This window comes from Vicia villosa, unplaced genomic scaffold (assembly GCF_029867415.1).
Source record: "Vicia villosa cultivar HV-30 ecotype Madison, WI unplaced genomic scaffold, Vvil1.0 ctg.003444F_1_1, whole genome shotgun sequence".
In the NCBI taxonomy this organism is placed as follows: Eukaryota; Viridiplantae; Streptophyta; class Magnoliopsida; order Fabales; family Fabaceae; genus Vicia; species Vicia villosa.
Genome location: NW_026706206.1, coordinates 161,884 through 169,568, shown reverse-complemented (window position 1 = coordinate 169,568; position 7,685 = coordinate 161,884).

Below are 7,685 nucleotides of genomic sequence, written 5' to 3'. Positions count from 1 at the left end.
CCTTTAAATAAAATAAAAAAAATTAAAAGCAGATAAAGTAGTCTGACAAAGGGGGGAAATTCAAAGGGGGGAATTTGAAATTTTCAAATTTTTTTGTTGTGGCGTGTATTTCACGTCGCAACTTTTTTTTGTTAAACACGCCAGCATTTATGTACAGTCATGTGTGCAGTTGACTGACACATTAATTATTGTGTAGAAGTTGCGACGTGATTTTCACTTTGCAACGTAGACACGTGAAAATCACGTCGCTAAAGGCATTATACCAATTCGTTGGAACTCCTCTTCCCAGAACCCCCTTTCTCCTCTTTCTTTCTTTCTTTTCCTCTTCTCCTCTTCTCCTTCTTCCCCCAAACCCTCTTCCTATCCTTCATAATCAACCATCCTCCGCCATTTTCAACAACAAATTCATCATCACAACCCCCCATTTCCAGGTAAACATTCAAACCTCACTTGTTCTTGTCAATTTTTTATTTTATTTTTTGCAAAAATCTGATTTTAATATATATTTGTAGGTGAAGCATTGTTGATTTTGATTCAAGGATAAGGAGGAGCTCACTCAATATTGTTCAACTTCATTGAGGTATTTTTTTTTCAATTTTATTTATATAATTTTTGAGATTTTTTTATGTGATTATTGATATATATATATATATATATATATATATATATATATATATATATATATATATATATATATATATATATATATATATATATATATATATATATATATATATATATATATATATATATATATATATATATATATATATATATATGTTATAGATTAATTTGTGAGATTTTTGTAGTATGTATATATAATTTTTAGAATGTTAATTATTAGAATGTTATAATAATTAGAATGTATATTATTTATAATATGTATATATATAGATTAATTTATAGAATGTATATTATTTATAGTATGTATATATATATAGATTAATTTATATAATGTATATTATTTATAGAATGTTAATTTTTATGTGATTATATAATATGTATAGTATGTATAATATGTATAATTATAGATTATGTATAGTATGTATAATTTTTAGAATGTTATAGTTATAGATTATATAATATGTATAGATTATGTATAATTTATAGTATGTTATAATTTTTAGAATGTATAATATGTATAATTTTTAATTTTTTAGAATGTAATATTATGTATAGTATGCATAATTTTTAGAATGTTATAATTATAGATTTTATAAAAACGAAAATATTATATATAATATGTATTATTGTTAGAATGTATATATTGTTAGAATGTTAGAATGTATATAATATTGTTAGAATATTGTTAGAATGTATATATTGTTTATCTACTTCTATTGTAGAAAATTATTTACTTATAGTTGATATAAGTAAATGTTTAATTATTGTTACTGTTAGACGCTGGCCTTAGGATCTAGAGGGGGGGTGAATAGATCTTACACAGTTTTACGGAATTAATTGAACTTTAAGCGGAAGTGATTCTGAATCGACTTGCGTCTATTCCGAACCACTATTGAAACGATTGTATATGTGTTAAAACCACTAACCAGCTTGAGATAAACGATAAGAGAATACACTATAGAATCAATACGTCGCTCTATTGAAAATCAATTAACTTCTTATATGATGAACGACGTTTGCAATGCAGTAATAGTGAAAGAAGCAAAAACACAAACACTTGGTGATAATGATCAAATTTATGGTGATTCAATATGTGATGGATTGTGATGTTTATATAAGTTCTTAACTCACAATCTTAACACTCGAATCGTTGATCAATTTGCTATTATAACCAAATATGAACAGAACGTAAATGAAAAGGTAAAAGCGACAAGAACACGATATTTGTTTAGGCAGTTCGTCGATCGTCCTCGCTACGACTACGTCTGCCCCCAATTCCAAACTGAAATTGGGAAATCTTTCATTAATGTTGAAAGCAGTTTATACAAAGAAGATAACAAAGCGATAAACCATAAACCAATTATGTCGATCCTTTGAATCTTCTTCCCCCTTAATCTTGGGTCAGATCAAGGTTATCCAAGAGCTTCACTTGATCCCTTTTCTGCAGTGTCTTGAATTGCCTTGAACCCTTGTTCTTCAATCTTCACACTCAGATGGATCCTCAATGAAACCTCTTGATAAAAACCCCCAAGAAACACCTATCTTGGAGGACAAAACCCGCAGATTTTATTCACCAAAAACCCCACAAATCTTCACCCACTAGGAATCTTCAATTCCGTTCCATGGACGTTATCGAACTCGATCACTAACCCTCAACGCAAGAATGATTATGTGTAATCGTGTTGGAGATGACGAAGAACGAAGATGAGAAGCCTTTGTGTATCTTTCAGTCTTTGGTGTTGTTCTCAATAATTGAACCTTGGACAATATATATGAGAGCTTTTTGGTTGATGCAGAGAAAACCAGAAATTTTGACAGTTTTGATCAGATAGGTCGACCTAATTTAGGGCTGGGTCGACCTAACAGAGCTGCATATACTTTGGAAGTCAGTTTTGATCAGATAGGTCGACCTAATTTAGGACTGGGTCGACCTAACAGAGCTGCATATCTTTTGGATGTTATTTGTTCCCAGTTAGGTCGACCTGTCAAAGAGGTAGGTCGACCAGAATCCACTTCAGATGCGTTTTGGGGAAATTTTCTCAGATTAGGTCGACCTAGTTGTTGTGTAGGTCGACCTAGCAGAGTGATATGTAAATTTCTTCATTTTAGGTCGACCTGTGTTGGGAGTAGGTCGACCTAACTGCTGATTTTCTGAGTTCCTCTTATTTTGCTTGTGTTGAGTCGACCTGTGTGCATAGTAGGTCGACCTGCCCTGTTATGAGAGACCAAAGCTTGCTTTTCTTTGAGTTCTTCTGCTTGTACCTTGTTGCTTGAGTGCTTGTTGAGTTTGCCATGAATCAAAAACATCTTTGTGAGTGTGATCTTGTATTCACAGTTACTAAAAAGAGAATGATTGGATATATGTGCAGTATGGAATATTATTTGTATTATCGTAGTTGGATGTACGATAGAGTGGAACCAGGAAGACGTGCACTTAAACCCAATTTTATAGAAGGAGTTAACGGGTTTATCACGTGGGCGTTTGCTCAAGAATGTTGTCGAAGCGAAGGAGGAGTTAGGTGTCCCTGTCTTAAATGTGAATGTAGAGCTATAATTAGTGACCCAGATGAAGTGGTCAGGCATTTGTATAGAAGGGGATTCATGGAAAATTATTGGGTTTGGACGTTTAATGGTGAACAATTGCCGAGTAACGTACCAGAGACTAGCAGTACGCATGCTTCAAGTAGTCGTCCGCCAATGGAATATGAGGAAAGACCGCCTATTGAATATGAAGAAAACTTTAATCAGATCGGTGACATGGTTGAGGATGCTTTTGGTGTGAACGTGACCTATGATCAACCTGAAGATTGTGATGGGGAAGCGATGCCGAACGAAGAAGCGCAGAGATTTTATCAGTTGTTGAATGAGATGAATACGCCGTTGTTTAACGGTTCATCTGACTCCAAGTTATCTATGTGTGTGAGATTATTGGCCGCCAAGTCAAATTGGAATGTTCCTGATCAGTGTTTGGAATTCTTTGTAAAAATGATGTTGGACTCAACTGCAATGAAAGACAACTTACCTACAACATTTTATGAAGCAAAGAAGTTGGTGTCGAAGTTGAGCTTAAGAGTAAGAAAGATTGATTGTTGCATTAATGGTTGTATGTTGTTTTATGACAATGAGTTTGGTACTCAAGATGGATTGTTGGAGGAATGCAAATTTTGTATGAGTCCAAGATATAAAGTTCGCAGTAGAGCCATTAACACTAATCAAAACCGTGTAGCAGAAAAGTCCATGTTTTATCTTCCGATAATTCCAAGGTTAAAAAGAATGTTTGCTTCAATGCACAGTGCAAGTCAGATGACATGGCATCATACAAACAAAACAAGTCCAGACACTATGCGGCATCCATCTGATGGCGAGGCATGGAAACACTTTGATCGAATACATCCTGATTTTGCCGCAGAACCTAGAAATGTCAGGCTTGGATTATGCTCAGATGTTTTTGCTCCTAATGTTCAAGCGTCGGGAAGTGCGTATTCTTGTTGGCCAGTTATTGTAACCCCTTACAACCTCCCTCCCGAGATGTGCATGACAAAATCATATATGTTTTTGACGTGCGTCATTCCAGGACCTTCGAGTCCAAAAGCCGGAATTGATGTGTATTTACAACCTTTAATTGATGATTTGAAGAGGTTGTGGATTGGTGGAGAATGGACTTATGATATATCACATAAACAAAATTTTACTATGTGAGCTGCCTTGATGTGGACCATCAACGACTTTCCAGCATATGGCATGTTGTCTGGTTGGGGTACGCATGGCAGAATGGGTTGTCCGCATTGTATGAAAGAGACCAAGGCATTGACGTTGGATAAAGGGGGGAAAAGCTCGTGGTTTGACTGTCACCGCAGATTTCTACCAAAAAATCATCCGTATAGAAAGAACAAGACAAATTTCATAAAAGACAAACAGGTAAGGGATATGCCTCCGCCCCGATTGTCACCAGGTGCTGTATGGGAAAAAGTTTGTGGGCTACCAAAAATTACAGATACTGGAAAGGCATGTAGAATTGAAGGATATAGGGTCGATCACAATTGGACAAAGAGAAGTATATTTTGGGACCTTCCATATTGGAAAGATAATTTGTTGCGCCATAATCTAGATGTTATGCATATTGAGAAGAATTTTTTTGATAATGTATTTAACACCGTGATGGATGTTAAAGACAAGACGAAAGATAATGAGAAGGCTAGACATGAGATGGAAAAATGGTGCAATCGAAAAGAGTTGGAGTTGAAGCCTCAACCAAATGGGAAATTATTGAAACCGAAGGCTTGTTTCAGTCTGACCTCCCAAGAAGGTAAAGCGGTTTGTCGATGGTTAAAAGAATTGAGAATGCCCGACGGCTATTCTTCAAATTTAGCAAGGTGTGCTGACGCCAACACTGGGAAGTTGCATGGTATGAAAAGTCATGATTGCCATGTTTTTATGGAACAATTGCTACCAATTGCGTTTGGTTCTCTACCTAAACATGTGCTTAATCCACTAACTGAAATTAGTCAATTTTTCAGAGATATTTGTGCTTCAGCTTTAAAAGTAGATGACGTCATTAAGTTGGATCGAAATATTCCAGTCATTCTATGCAAGTTGGAACAAGTATTTCCGCTTGTTTTTTTGACTCCATGGAACATCTACATGTGCATCTCGCCTATGAAGCTTATCTTGGAGATCCTGTTCAATATAGGTGGATGTATCCGTTTGAAAGGTTCATGGGTGATTCAAAACGATCAGTGAAAAATAAGGCTAGAGTTGAAGGATCGATATGTGCACATTACTTGCATCGAGAAACATCACGTTTTTGCAATCACTATTTCAAGCATTTGATGTTAACTCCAAGAATCATTCGAAATCCTGTCAATGTTAGTGAAAGGAGTCAATTCACTTTATCGGTCTTCGGGCTTCCAGGCCATCCATCTGGAAAAAATGGTGTGCATTGGTTGACCCAACAAGAATTGCAATCTGCCCATGTTCATGTCTTGATCAACTGCGTTGAAGTTAAACCATTTCTTGAGTAAGTATACATACCCCTAACTTTTAATTTTCTTTACAATCATAAAACTCATTACTCTGAAAATTATAATGTGTTTCTTTTTAGGGAATTCAATAACACCTATTTTCATACTACCGGTGTACAATCAACATCTGGTGTTATCCATGCTCAATTTCCAGCATGGTTTAAGGAGAGATTGTATAGCATTGTTGCACCGACTCCCGAAATACTCCATTTGAGAAACTTGTCTCAAGGCCCTATTCAAAGCGCAAATGAATGGCACACATACTTCGTGAATGGATATAAATTTCACACTCATACATGGACTGAAGGGAAAAAGACCATAAACAGTGGTGTTTTTGTGAAAGGAGTTACAGATGGTGGTGAAGATGACTTATATGGTTTTGTCAAACATATCTACGAGTTGGTGTACACTTACTTGGACTCAGAAAATAAAGTTGTCTTGTTTTATTGTGAATGGTATGATCCAACTAGAGGCACAAAAATAGATAGGACATACGGTACTGTTGAGATTCAAATGGACCGGAGGTACAAAGAGTATGACCCTTTCATAATGTCACATATTGTTAGGCAAGTTTATTATGTTCCTTATCCTTCATTTGTGCCACGTAAACGAGGGTGGTGTGTTGTCATAAAAACAAAACCAATGGGTCATATTGAATCTGACAATCTAGTGGATGAAGATATTGCTTTCCAAGTTGATGAAGTGGAACAAATTAATGATGTGAGTGCAGATGAACAAACTACAAGTTTGTCTGATACAATGGTTGAGGGGAATCTAGTTGATTCGTCTATATTGGATGAAGAGCATGAAGATATTGCATCTGAGGACAATATCACATCAAATGATAAGAATGATGTGGATGACGAGCATGAAGATTTAGAATAATGAATATGTGTTGTTGAAAATGTATTTTTTATAATTTCACTTAATGAACTATGTATTGAATGTGTTAATGAATATGTGTTAATGAATATGTGTTGTTGAGATTATATTTTTATAATTTTACTTAATGAATATTAATTGTGTAATCTCTATAAATAGGTAAAATGCCACCCCGACCTGATAAAGGTAAGGGTGTAGCTGATGATAGTGGTAAGAAGAAGACCCAACGCCCACGAGTAGTAGTATGCCAGTCACCTCAGATGGCCATGTGTCCTCCCCCACAGAGTCGGGTTAATCGTATGTCCATGGCCAGTAGTCAGGATTTTCTGCCACTAACCTCTCAGTATCCATATGACAGTCCGTCTTTTATTACCCCACCACCACCTGGTTACCCATCCTTCCAGCAGACACAGGTGCCCCCATCCTTCCAGAAGACACAGATGCCCCCATCCTTCTAGCAGACACATGTGCCCCCATCCTTCCGGCAGACCGGAGGATTTGGTTTTCCACCTCCCACACAGACTGGTCCCTCATCTTTCCAGCATACCGGAGGTCCTAGTTTTCCACCATCTTTCCAGCAGACTGGCCGCACCCCACATCCCTCACATGTGCCCCCACAGGATGATGATCAGGCGGAGGATGAGACTGCGGAGGATGAGGTGGCGGATGATGAGTTGGATGGGAGTGATCTTCGAGGGGATGATGATCTGAGTGAGATTCATATCATTGACGGAAGATTTCTTATTAGGCCCGAAGGAAGCTCGTAAGTTTCTTATTTATCAATTTTTATTTAAGTATATGTTTCCATTTTTAATAACTTTATAATTAATGTTAATTCAATTAATGTTGTTTAGATTCACGCCGAGTCGGACTGCTGCCAAAGTTATAAGTTATATAATTCAGCAGAATTATAAAAAACTTATAAAGACTTTTAAAGATGTTAAGGGCAAGGATAGAGACCATTGGTTTACGCAGTTTCAGGTATACTTAATTTATTGTTTAAGTTATTGTTATTGTTATTTAAATGACGTTTTCACTACAATTATCTAACGTTTATTTTATCTACTTTTATTGCAGGGAAAATGTGTGTGGGAACCAATGAAAGAGAGACAAATTAAAAAAAATTATTATGGCAGAACTGCAAGACGACTTTCTGAC